The sequence below is a fragment of the Chinchilla lanigera genome, unplaced genomic scaffold, assembly GCF_000276665.1.
Source record: "Chinchilla lanigera isolate Chin_1 unplaced genomic scaffold, ChiLan1.0 scaffold00012, whole genome shotgun sequence".
NCBI lineage: Eukaryota > Metazoa > Chordata > Mammalia > Rodentia > Chinchillidae > Chinchilla > Chinchilla lanigera.
In genome coordinates, this window is record NW_004955413.1 from 23,427,437 (window position 1) to 23,440,882 (window position 13,446).

Consider the following 13,446-nt stretch of genomic DNA (forward strand, 5'->3'; position numbering starts at 1 on the left):
CAGGATGGCAGAGCAGCGCTCACTGCCAAGGACGCTAGTTCCCTCCACAAATCCCGAAAGAACCCCCTCCCTGGTGCGGCCCAGCACTGGTCCATGCCAACTGCCATGGGAGCCTTTGTCCCCACCACCTGTTCCAGCGCCCCACCTTGATGAGGGCACCACCACCCACCCACCCACCTGGTGCCACCCTTCCCAGCTCCTACGTTCCCTAGATGACGTGACCACCAAGCCCTGTGATTCTGTCTCTTAAACCCCTCTACAATTCACTCTCCCCCTCGTTGTCACCAGCAGAGCCCAAGAAGTCAGCACCGTCATCCACATGATGACTTGATGTCCCCCTCCTCACTCCCTGTGCTCAGCCCTGTGGCGCAAGCCTTCTTTCCAAAGAGCAGCTCTGATCACAAGATGCCCTGCTTGAAACTCAGCGCTTCTCGGTGCTGTGACAAAGTCCCCAATCCTGACTGCGGCTCATAATCTCCCTGGAGTCGGACCTCACCACTCCCCGCCTCCTCACAGCCCTAACTCTTCTTTCCTCCTCTGGGCTCTATCCTGGCTCCTCCCAGTTCCCTAAATGCAAATCACTATTCTTTCCAAATGCTTCTAGTAGTAGGTAGTAGATCCCGGGTGAAAATTTGGAGAACTCACATGACCCACTTGGTTGATGTTTCTTTACCTCTCCACCCCTGTACCCACACCCACCTTGTCCTTTTTCTGTGGTACAGGGGATTGAACCCAGGGTCTTCACACTGAATTACATCCCCAGCTCCTTTTATTTTTTATTTTGAGACTGAGTATTGCTAAGCCACCGAATTGCCCGGGCTGGGTTTGAACTTGCAATCCTTCTGCCTCAGCTCTCCAGAGTGCTGGGATTACAGGCGTGTGTCGTCACACCCAGATTCCTGCTCGTTTTGTTGTAAAGAGTCTTAGTCACTTCCCCCATGGCTGGGACAAAATACCTGACACCTGCAACTCAAAGGAGGAGGGTTTTATTTGGAGCTGTATTTTGATTTCATATTTGGTTAGCACCAAGGCAGGACGGATGGCGAAGGGCATGGTGGAGAACAAGCTGCTCACTTCATGGCGACTGGGAAGCACAGAGAGTCACAGGAGAAGCTGGAAAGGGAGATAACCCTTTCCAGGTCCACCCACAGCGACCCACCTCTTCGGACCGGATCCTATCCCCAACAGCAAATCAGCTACAGCACTCCAAAATTCAGTCATCTTTCAAAAGCCCTGTCTATGAGCACATGAAGTTTCGGGGGGACACCTAGGTCTAAGCTGTAAGAAGAGGAGAGAGTTTGCTTTCTACCTGTTTCTGGATTTAGAAACTCAAGACTATTGGACAAGCTTCTGTATGACATTGCCGTGACTGCGGCTGTGCCGGTATTCAAAGACGAGCTTGGCGGGAGAGGCCACCTCCCCAGTGCATTCCTGAGGGAAGGCATATTAGGCAGGAATTTGAGATCATATTAAAGTAGATGGAAGATGTAGAATCCCATCCATCTTATAAAGTCCTAGCCAGGTTGTCAGCTGATGAAGGAAAAGATGACCAATTTCTTCCGGATGAAACAGCTACTTCCTGGGAACTTCCTCGTGGCCTGTACAGAAAGAAAATGTTTATTTTTTTAGGTTATGAGTTATGATCATCGGGTGTGGTGGTGCATACCTGTAATCAATCCCAGCACTCGGGAGGCTGAGGCAGGAGGATCACTGCAAGTCTGAGGCCAACCTGGGCTACACAGTGAGTTCAAAGTCAGCCTGAACTACATAGTGAGACCCTGTCTCAAAAAGACAAAAACAAAAAGGTGTCATGATTACAGCTGCTCCTTCATTGGAGTATTTATTATTAGTGAGCTCAAACATCATGTGAATGGTTGAATGCATGAAAAGCTTTGGCTCCTAGGAGTTTTAAAGGATTATCAAGGTATAATAGACAGAATTTCAGGGGGAACGTTCCAAAACAGGGCATTAAGAGTGAATGCTGGCCAATAGTGACACTCACAGCCCCTTTAACACTAGAGATCTAAGGCTTGCAGAGGAGCTCAGCACTGGTCACAGGGCAGGAAGATTGGTGGCAGGTAGCGGGTACTGATCACAGTGGGCAACCTAGGAAGCTCTGGTCCATGAGGAAGTAAAAGTCTCAAAGAGCTAAATGGAGAAATTCAGTAGTTTAAGTGCAGGTCGAGCATCCTTAATCCCAAAGTCCAAAACCTGCAATTCATGAGCACACACAAGACACGAGACTGGGAAGTTCCGCACCTGAGCTCACGTGATGGAGATGCACGAGAAATACTGTACTGTGTGTCAGGCGTATGTGACACAAGTGAACTTCATGTGTAGACTTGGGGCCCATCCTCAAAATATCTCACTATGTACCAACAAATGTTCCAAACACCTGAGCAAACCAGAAATCGGCAACACTCTGGTCCCAATCAGTTCAGATAAAGCATACTCAAGCTGTACTTCTTAAAGTGGTAAGTGTGAGTGTGCAGCAGTCAGCTCTTGTGTGGAAAAAAGACAAAACAAAGCCATAGTACAAGCAGAAATGGAGGATTGGCTAACAATCTTCCACCTGCAGGAGTGAAAAGACCTGAAGCAGGGGGAGCCAGGGCATGGCAAGTCAGGGGCTTGGTCAAAGCCACATGCGTGTACTCCATTCTGGCCGCCCGCTGTCATGAAAACTCTAGTACAGATGCAGGAAGTAGCAGTTCTAGGTAAGGCCCCTTGTGGCTTCGTTCAACACTTTTGTTGAGAGAAGCTGTGCTCTCCCGCTACCTGGAATCTCCTTACAATAGAGATGCTGCTTCACTGTGTCTTCGGCAGAGCCTGGGGCTTCGCTTTTTTAACAAGCTGGCCGGTGCGCTGTTGGTCTGGGGGTTGCACTTGGAGTAGCACAGCCTGGTTAGTCTCACTTGGAAGAATATTTGCAGGGTTTTAGGAGCAGAAAAAAAAGGCTTTGCAAAAAGGAACAGAATGCGTAGCATGCAAAAGGACGCAGCAGGAAGGGTGCTGTCAGCTGCATACCGCCAAAACACCCCAAGAGCAGTTTAAACAGCAAGGAGTCAGTTACTGTCCAGTCTGGGGGCCTGAGGACGCAGTCATACTCTGCAGGGAGACCCAGGGTCTCAACCCCGTAGGGAATCCAAGTATACTTCCCTTCCTTCTGCTCTGACAGCTCAGAATGCAGGTGATAACGGTTGAACAGGCTCCAGATGTCACATGCAGAGGACAATGGCCACAGGCAGAAATGACATTTTCCCTCCCAAGGAGGCTCCCTTCATACCTCATGGCCAGATGGAAGTCACGTGTCCCTCCTTGAAGCAGTCACGTACAAGACAATGACCACAAGTAGCTTAGGCTAATCAAGTCCGGCTTTCCTGGGACTGTGGAGGGACAGGGATTTGTATCTGAGACCCGATCCCTCCAGTGTCTTTGTTCTGGGGGGTCCACATCCACTGTGGGTGGCTTCTGTGCGCCCTCACCCTGACGGCTGCTCTCCTTGGAGCTCCGTGGCTGTGGGTCATAGCTTCACATAGGGGAGGGTGGGGTCGTGTGGACAGTAAACACAGAGCAGCCAAAAACCATGTCTTCCACAGGCAATGCTTGGAGCCTGTGCCTGCAGGGCGTCTGGGGTCCAGCAGTGACACTGTGTCCCTGGGATGGGTCAGGTGGGGAGGGGTGTGTGATGAGCTGCAGAGTTGCCTGTTCACACTGTCATGCGTGTTCCTCCCCTGTTCCTCTTCCTAGAGAATGTTCTGTCCCCTGAGGTCCTGGACTGTGGTGAACAGTGAATCAGGAACCCTCCCCACCAGGATCACAGACTTTGACATAGAACAGAACGTCACCGCCCACAGTGGGACAGTCCCACCCCACGCACTCACTGGCTGCCTCTCTCCTTGGGACCATAGTTCCAGGGTCTGCTCACCCCATCACAAGCCTTGTCCTGTACCTCCTTTTACCCCAGATCCCAGGTCCTAACCCCAACCTTCCACCACCTCCTTCCTGCTTTGCCAGGGGACCCTAGATTCTTGAGACAGTGATGCTAAGCAAGTGAAAGCTGGGGACTAGGGTCCTCAGTTTTTATAAATGGGAAAGACCTGCATCCCTCTCCAGAGGCCAGGTCTGGTCGGAGGTGTGCAGTCCACAGCTTGTGGGGTTGGCACTCGTTTGGAGAATCACAGTTCAGAATGAGCCAAAGCACATCAGGGACCTAGAAAAGACACCATCACTTAAGGGATGGTGTCTGAGTTACTTTTCTCTCATTGCTGAGACAAAATATTCAATACCCAAAGTTAAGGAGGGAAAGGTTTATTTAGCTCACTGTTTGTGGAGGTTTCAGTCCATACCTGACTGGCCCCAAAGTGGTCTGCTTGGGAGAGGGGGATCCCAGAGGAGAAATAGCTCCTGGTGACAGAGACAGCAAAAGCATCAAGCAAGGGGGATATACGCCTCTTTTTGTCCCTTATATTGTATCCAGTCTACTGGAATTAGTGCGTTGCCAATTCAATCAGTGGACTGACCCAGTAATCACCCTCCCTTAATCCCAGCATTGCACCATGAATCAATTACACACTCTAGAGTCAGCCACCTCCAGAAAAAGCCCCATCTAAAGCTGCGTGAGGCTTTGGGAAACATCTAGACACAGGCTATAAAAATGAGCAGCAAAAATAGAGCTGGTAAACGAGCCTGTGAAGGACCCACTGGAGACCAAGAGGAAGACAGGGGAGCAGGGTGTTGGGGAGACTGGACACAAGTGGGGGTCGGGAAATGGACGTTCACCAGTGCTGAGGTCTCCCGCCCTCCAAGGCAGGGGCTTTGCTGACCTGTCAGAGCAGAGTGTAGGGACTCTTCCCCAGATGGAGGAAGTGGGCAGTGAGAAATAGTGACAGAGGGTATAGACAGACCCCTGCAGAAATGCCAAGCTTTTCCTCTGCCCAAGGAGGCTGACACTGGACTGCCTGTAAAGCTGGGACCTGCCGTCTCTTTGCCGCCCAGTCCCCTTAACGGTTATGCTTCTTTTTAACATGATGTTCATTCTCACCTTCCAGAATACTCTCTGTTTTTTATCCTTTAGTAATGCATTAGGGTCATTGTTGGTTGAGTATTTTCCCTGCAAGAATAGGGGTTCTGAAGATAGAGAGTTTGGTTTGTTCTGGTCACTGACATGTCCCATGTGCCTGGAACAAGGGCCTGGCATGCAGCAGGACTGAGAAAGGTCAGATGAGTGAGGTACAGGAATGAAGGAACGAGGAGACAGTGGGGTTGGGGAACGACGCTGGGGCAGAGGAAGGGCTCGGCTTTGAAGGTGGCTGAAGCTTGCCTATGTTCACGGCTGGGGGAAGCTGTACCAAACACACAGGGGAGAGAAGTGGGAATGGATGACTCAAGGCCTTAGGGAAGAACCATGTCAGAGCTTTCCTGGAGAATACGGCCTGGTTTGGGGAAGCTGGAAGCCGTAAGACTGAGAGGTGCAGGCGCGTAGAGTGTTCTACCTGGGAAGGTTCAGTGTCTACACCCAGGGAATCCTGGGGTGAGGGCTCCCTTGAGTAAGGGAGAGACTGATTGATCCTCTGGCGACCACTCAGGGTCGCTGTGTTGCACAGCCATCCCCAACCCCACAGAACATGAGTGGCGCAGGGTCAGGCAATATGGTGGCCTTGTGCCAAAGGGCTGGTGCAGAGAGGGATGCAAGGCAGGACTGTCCAATGGGAAGCTCCTGGAGACAAGATTAAGGCCTGACTAGGGGGTTGCAGAAGGGACAGGTAGAGGCACAGATGGCTGAGGCTTTGCCACACCAGAATGGGCACAAACTCAGATCGGAGGGCAGGAGGGATGGTAAGAGGGCCAGAGGCACTGCACATCGATTGTTTATGGAAGGACCTTCAGGACAGCGGCTGGCTGTGCCTGGGAGATAACGAATTGAGGTTTGGGTAGTTGCAGTTGCTCAAGAAAGAAGAAGGAAGTCTACTTAGATATCATAAAATTAAAGAGGAAGAAGGAAGAGGAGGAGGAGAAGGAAGAGGAGGAAAGGAGAAGGGCAACAAGGAGGAGGAGAGGAGGAGGAGGAGAAGAAACAACAAGGTGTTTGCAGACGGATTCCCAGCTAAGGCTTATCAAGGGAATCGAATACTCATAATTAGACCTTTGGAAGAGCCCGTAACTTGTGATCGACGGAGGAAGTGGGCCATAAGAAATAGTGACAGAGGGTATAGACAGGGCCCTGCAGATATGCCGAGTTTTCCTCGGCCCGAGGAGGCCGACACTGGACGGCCTGTAAAGCTGGCCTGCCATTTCCTTGCCACCCAGTCCCCTTAGGCTCTGCTTCTTATTAACATGGTTTTCATACTCACCTTCCGAGGCATGCGTTGCTGAAGCCGTCTCCTGTGTGTTTACCGTTGCTACTTGATCTCGCCCCATCCCATCCCATCCACTCCATTCAGTTCAGCTCCATTTAGCCAACATTAATTGAGCATCTACAACTCCATATCACTGGGGACGACAAGCTAACAATGTGGCCCCTGTTCCTCACTGGCTGTCAGGTTAGCAAGGGAGACAGAAGTGCGAGCAGCTACACTAGCGCATGTGAGACGCTAGAATAAACGTCCTTCAGGGGAAGGAGGGCGGGCGGGGGCTGGGTCTCACAGAGTTTGCCATGGACATGAGGCTTATTGAGCCTCCTCCATGCCTTGATGTTTCTCCCTAAAGCTCCAGAAGAAAGGGTGCGTGGCACAAAGAAAGGTTCAGAAATGCCAAGACCCCACATTTGCTCCTGGGACCTCTAGGCCCAACAAGGTAGTGCTGGCCTCAACCCAGCCTCTAACTAGCCATGATCTTGGGGTGCCACTGGTTTGCCTATGAGCCTAGAAGGGAAAGTTTAGGTTCAGTCCTGTTCCAGGTCCCGTTGGCTCCCTGGCACCCTCTTTAGTTGCCCAGATCAACAAGTGGATCCCAGGGGTGATGAGTCCTAGGGCAAATGCCACCATCTCCAAGAAGGTATTCCTTTCCCTCGACCTGGAAAGAGCCTTCATGCCTGCTCTCCTAGGCCCAGCTCTGGTGACAGCTCCTTTGTGCATCACCTGCTGGCCTCCCAGGGGATGAGCCTCTGGCTTCTACCGGCTTCCGCTGGGAGTGGGGTCTCCCAGCACAAAGGTGAGCGACATTTGAGCATCACCTGCTCCAAACAGTAAAACCCATGACATTGTTCCGTGACTAGCACACGGCAAGCACTCAGCACCCATGAATGGATGATAAATTAATAAGTGCTAAAATCTTCTATCCTCCTTCACAGCCCAGCGCCCCTGCCCCTGGAATCTTCTTTTGTGCCCTACATGGAAGTCATCTCTCTTTCTCGTACTCCCTGTGATGCCCTTTGAACGTCTACTCTGGCACAGGGCTGGCCAATGTTTTCTATAAAGGACCAGATACTGTACTGAACATGGCTTTCCTGGCCACAGGACCTCTGTGTCAAGAATTCAGCTTTACCACTTCAACGCAAAAATGTAGTGGACAAAAGACAGAGCATCACTGTGTTCCCATAAAGCTACTATACAAACTGAAATTTTACTAATTTCATGTAATTTCCACATGGCACAATACTATTCTCTTGATTGTTTTTCCCCAACCATTTAAAGCCATTTTTAGCTCCCAGGTTAAAAGAAAACAGGATGCAGGCTCTGTCTGACCAGCAGGCCTCAGCACACCAGACCCCACCAGGGAACACATGAAGATCTGCCTGCTAATAGGCTTATTTTGGTCTCTCCAATTAGTTTGTAAAAAGAGCAGAATCATTAAGGACACAGCCTTCAGATATAGGTGGATCTGTATTCAAATTCTACTTCTAGACTCCCCCCCTTCCTTCCTTTTTAGCCAGTCACCAAGCCGCCCTGATGCAGTTCCAAAGGCAGCTCTGTGCTGATAGGCACCAGCATAAGGGGTGCGGCAGGGTCCTTGGATTGTGACACATCAAGAATTGGGTGGCTTAAAGCAACATATATTTATTGTCTCACTATTCTGAGAGCAAGAAGTTCAAAATCCAGGTAGCAGCAGACCCACCCTGTCTCCTGTAGCTCCTGGTGAGGATCTTTTCTGGCATTTGCCAGTAATCCTTGGTCACTCTTGGCTCATAAGTGTGTCATCCCAGTCATAAGCTAACTTCTTATCACCTCTTTTCTGTTCTGATTCTATCTCTAAATTTCCCCTTTTTATATTGGATTAGAGCTCACGCTAGGCTACATTTTAACTTGATCCCCTGTGTAAAGATACTATTTCCGAAAAACATCACTGTGGGATCACTACGGGTTCAGACTTCAGCATGTCTTTTTGGGAGAACACCCTCCAACCCCATGACAGAGGGTATGAGAGCAGGGCAAGAAGCCACCAGGCAGGGAAGGGGAGCTACCTGGGTGTAGCAGGGAAGTAAGGAGCCGAGTAAATATCCTGATGATGGAAGTCAGCATCCTAGCAGGCCGGAAGGGAGCTGCAGAGAGACAGAAAGAGAGCTGCAGTGAGCCTTGTGGTGTGGCGTTGAAGTTGACAGTGTCAGGGTGGAATTATGGTTTCCAAAATGATAGATACAGAGACAGAGAGAGCAGTGAATATGTCCATCCATCCATCCATCCATCCATCCCAGGTTCTGCCCACCAAGGGATCTGAGGACAGTGGTCCCCAGCAGCAAAAAGCAAGTACACTGTGGCCGCAAATGCCATTGCCCACTAACAAGAACCAAAGCCACTGAAGAAATGGGTGGGTCCAAGGCCAGGGCAAGACAAGGGCAGGATGAGGCTGGAGCATCTGACAGTGGCTGGGAAGGTCTTACAGAATGCTAACAGTATGGACCAGTGTAAGGAGCTCTTGTTGGCCAAACCTGGGGTGATGTAAGCAGCCAATAGTAATTTGAAAATGAGCTTTTTGCAGCAGCAGCAGCAGTAGCATCATAATTAATTAAAGGAACAAGACTGCACGCCGAGATTGGCCGTGGCAATGGAATGAGGAAATTTCACAGTCTCTGCACCAAATACTTACTGACTACAAAAAGGGGAGGGGGACTGGGGATTTAGCTCAGTGGCAAAAGCACCTGCCTGGCAAGTGCAAGGTCATGAGTTCGATTCCTGGTCCAGAAGAAAACCAAACAAAAACAAAAACAAACAAAAGAAGGAGGACAATAACTTCACAGTGGGGACACACGGCCAACACCACCTTAATTAAGTCATCACAGTGAACCTCGTTAGTGGCAACCTGACTGAGAATAATTCAGCACCAGTTCTCTATTATTCTGGTCACAAATGCATAATCAGGGTCCCATCTTTGGGCCAACCCAAATGGAGGGACATTCTGAAGAACAATCGGCAGACGGCAAGAGAAACCGAGGCACCTACTCTGACCTGGAGGAGAGCAGAGAGACGTGACAACTAAATGTCATGGACGGTCCCAGAAGGGCTCTTGTGCTGTAAAAGACACCACTGAGACGCTTCGTGGAACTCAGAGGGGTTTTCCCCCTGAAAGGTGTGTGAGAGTTCTTCCTACCAGCCTGAATGGTTTCTTGAAAAATTTCAAAATTGAAAAAAGCGAAGAAAGTAGCAGGGGAAAAAACACTGCTGCCCTATGCTAGCTATGTTACTTCTGATGACTTGTTTTATTTTTCTGCCTCAGGTTCTTCACTTGTACACGAAGATAGCAACAGTCACCCAAAGGCTGCTGGGAGGAAGGGAAGAGGTGGGAAAACTCCACTTCCTGTGTCTGGCTGCTATGTAAATGCTCAATCCCTGGTCGCTACGATTCCAATACTCTGCCAATATTCTTCTGGGTTTCCCAGACCCTACGAAATGGCATCAACTGTAAGACATGTTATTTCATATACCCCTGGGGGTGTGCTCAACTAAACTCTGACAAAATGCTTCTTCTGGCTTAGAATTTTTAATATTTATTAAAAGAGCTCTTTCAGACTTATTCAAAGTTGGGTTTTTATACTATAACACTGATTGCATTAAAATGGAAAGGCAAGGCAAGGCAAGGCGAGTGGTTTTGGGGTTCCCAAGATTTTTTCATATTTGACAGCGCATCTTTCTCTTTCCTCCAAGGGCATCCTTTTACCTTCAAGGCATCAGAGATACAACATCTCTTACCAAGGCTCCACTATGATCTGCAACTTCTTTGAGACACCAATACCTACCATTCTGTGTACATTCTGACTTGAATGAGGAAAATAAAGGAAGAAGGAAAGAAGGGGGAAGAAGAGTAGGAGAGGGAGTGACCATGAATTTTGCCTCTGTCTTTCCTATAGCTGTATCTTGTACCCAATCTGATGATCCCACTATGTGTGTTTGGTGACTAATCATTTAAGATGCTTCTCTGCTGAGAGATTTGCATTTGGTGCTCCTGGGAGGCAGGGCGTTTACCACCCTGGAATCCATTTAGATCCCCTAAAATTAAAGGAGAATTTCAAGTCAGCTGCTCTGCGTTGCCAGAAGCCCAAGGTTTCAATTTCAGACCCTCAGAACTGCTAATCAACATTTGCCCTGATAGCACGGTTGACGCCATTTCCTGTTTGCCTAAAACTCAGGTTTCAGCTCACTGTTTTTGTTTACTTTGTGTTTTTCGTTTGAGGAGAAGAGGGAACTGCCTTAGAGAATTTCTTCATTGCTGGGGACTCCAGCAGTGCACTTAAAGTCTTTGTTTTTCCAGAATCTGGCTGTTTTGCAGTGAAACGGACCCTTGGTGCATTCACACAGTTACACCAAATCACAGTTTTCCCTTGTTTGGGGCGCTAACTCACTGTGGAGGAGGTGAGGCACTCTGAGTTAGTTTTGGTGCCACGCAGGTGACCGGGTGACACGAAGACCCTCAAAGTTTTGTTCTCAGGTGTAGGCAGACCTCACTCCCTGTCACTTTCCCCAGATTCCTCCTCGCTCAGAAGGACGAGTTTGTGAGGCTCTGGTGATTAGCTTCTTTCTCAATGCTGCTTCTGGCTGAGGAGACAGAGGGACATCTACCAGCCAGCCCAGGTTCTCCTCCCACGCACTACGACACCGAGACCAGAGGGCACTTCTATTTCCTCCGTGCTCACTTTGGTTGCAATCATGGCCCATCTGGATTGATTTCAGAGAAATAGTGTCTTTGATTTTTACTTTATTCTATCATTTCATCTGGAAGTCTCAAATCTGCATCTCTGCCGGGCATGGTGGCACATGGCTGTAATCCCAGCACTCAGGAGACTGAAGCAGGAGGATCGCTGTGAGTTCGAGACCAGCCTGGGCTACATAAGCAAGTTCAAGGCCAGCGAGACCCTGTCTCAAAACAAAACAAAACAAGACAAAATAAATAAATAAACTCTGCCTTTCTATCAGTTCCTCAGAAGTGCAGGTGGTCTTTGGACCAGAATTTGAGCTTCAGTTACAGAGAAATCATGGCAGAAAGGAAAAGCAGAGCTGAGCAGGCTCTTGGGTACCAGGGAGCCTTCACCCACTTGTGCAATGGAAGTATTTAAGACACAACCAGGTATAAAGTGATTCTATACAAGGGAAACGCAAACACAACTCAGTAGTGGTTCCTCAAAAATTTAACCAGAGAATTCGCCTACGATCAGCAATTCCCTTCTGAGCAAGCCCAAAGCATGAGCCGCAGAGGCCTGAGCAGGGAGCTGTGCATGCGTGCTGAGAGCAGCATTATTCGCAGTCGCCACAAGTTGAAATGGACCTGAGTGTCAGGACACACAAGTAAATAGCAATACCACCAAGTAACCATCTGTACCATCTGTACGAATGCCACTCAGCCTTAAAAGGAAGGTATTATGCTTTATGTCTAGATGGCCCCCAAGAGCCTCACTCCTCATAGGTGGGGCTTTGGAGAGGTGATTGGTTGGATTATGGAGACTTATTGCTGACTTGCTGTTAGGAGATGGAGTCTACTCCGAAGGGGTAGGTCACTGTGGGTGTGACCTGGACAGGTAGAACTTCCTCCGAGGCCACTCCCTTCCCTCTCTCTGCTTCTGCTCCCCATGAAGTAAGCAGATCTCCTCCTCCATGTCCCTCTGCCGTGCCATCCTACCTTGGAGCCAGCCAACTATGGACTGAAACATGAGTCAAAATAAACCCCTCCTCCTTCTGGGTATGGTGCGTCAGCAACAATGAAAGGGACTAAGGCAGAAGGAAATTCTGGCATATTTTGTAACCTGGATGAACCTTGACGACATTATGCTAAGCGAGGTAATAAACCCATCACGAAAGGACAACTCCTATATGATGCCGCTCAGAAGAGCTCCTTACAGCAGTCAGGTTCACGGACACGGAGAATGGATGGCGGCTTCCACAGGCTGGGAGAGGTGGGGATGAGATGACTTGTGGTCACTGAGCCTCAGTTTGGAAACTGATGGAAAAGTTTCTGGAGACAGATGGCGGTGATGGTTGCGTGCAAAACACACACGTCCTCGAGGCCACTGAGTTGTATGCTTAAAAATGGTAAAAATGGCAAATGCTATGTTTGGAATATTTTACCACAATCTTTTTTAAAAAAACAGACGCAACTGGGTCACGGTGAGAGAAATCAGAGTAGCGGTAACCTTTGAGAGAGGACGAAAGACGTCTCTGGGCTCGCTCTAGTTTTCAGTCTACGATTGGCTACGCGGTCGCGTCGGTTTATAAATATTCACTGCACTGTGCACTTGAGATTTGCGCACTTTAGCGTATGGAAATTTAAAACTCCCTAGTGGAAATATGGTAGAAAATATTTTTAATTATATAAGAAAAACTTAATTCCAGGGCAGACAGGAACCAGGCTCCATGACATTCAAAGCTCCTGTCAGGACCACTTTGTGGATAACTACCTCCCATCCCCACCAAAGGCCCCTGGTGAGTATAACGAAGCTCTTCTTGTTCCACTGTGTTTTAGCTGGTGAGACTGCTTTGCTGGTTTTTATTTTTAAGAGTTGAGTGTTGTTGAGTTCCCATACTTCATTTTCTAGCCACCCCACTGGCGAGTGCTGGCCCCACCCGATCCTTGGGGTCAAGGTGCCCCTCTGTGACCTGAGGACAGGGCGTTGCACCCATCAGGAGCTCAGCTGAGCTGTCTGCCTGGATGGTACAAAGGAGGCTAAGCTGAAGGCCACACCAGCCCTGTTCGGTGCCCCCCTGGGAGGCAAGGTCAAGGTCGGGTGGATCAGCCCAGACTCATCCTTGTCCCACTGTTGAAGCCTGGGACAAAGCTCAGGGAGTTTTATGGACCCTGGAAGGAAGGGGAGGCACGAGGACACTGAGTCAAGGTGGGGACAAATGTCCTCCAATTTGGCCTCCAGTCACACTGACGACTCCTCAGCCACAGTACACTATGGAGGCCGCAGTCCAAGGTCTCAGAGAGGGGCACAGAGATGCCGCACCTGGCTAGAAGCATGCAGATGGGGAAGGGGTGGAGCGGCCAAGGCGTCAGCCCCACCCACACACTCCCCAGAAGGGAGGC

The 13,446-nt window shown here is 49.5% G+C and overlaps 1 long non-coding RNA gene across 2 annotated transcripts; it reads right to left on the reverse strand.

Moving 5' to 3' along the window:
• Nucleotides 1-970: 970 nt before the first annotated feature.
• Nucleotides 971-11,239, reverse strand: LOC102023136. 2 transcript variants are annotated; one of them, XR_001233012.1, is made up of 3 exons: nucleotides 11,124-11,239; nucleotides 8,399-8,476; nucleotides 971-1,598 (listed from the first exon to the last, which is right to left on the reverse strand). It is a non-coding gene; the product is annotated as an uncharacterized LOC102023136 (long non-coding RNA). The 2 variants fall into 2 exon arrangements; XR_001233013.1 differs by having other exon boundaries at nucleotides 11,063-11,239.
• Nucleotides 11,240-13,446: the final 2,207 nt, after the last annotated feature.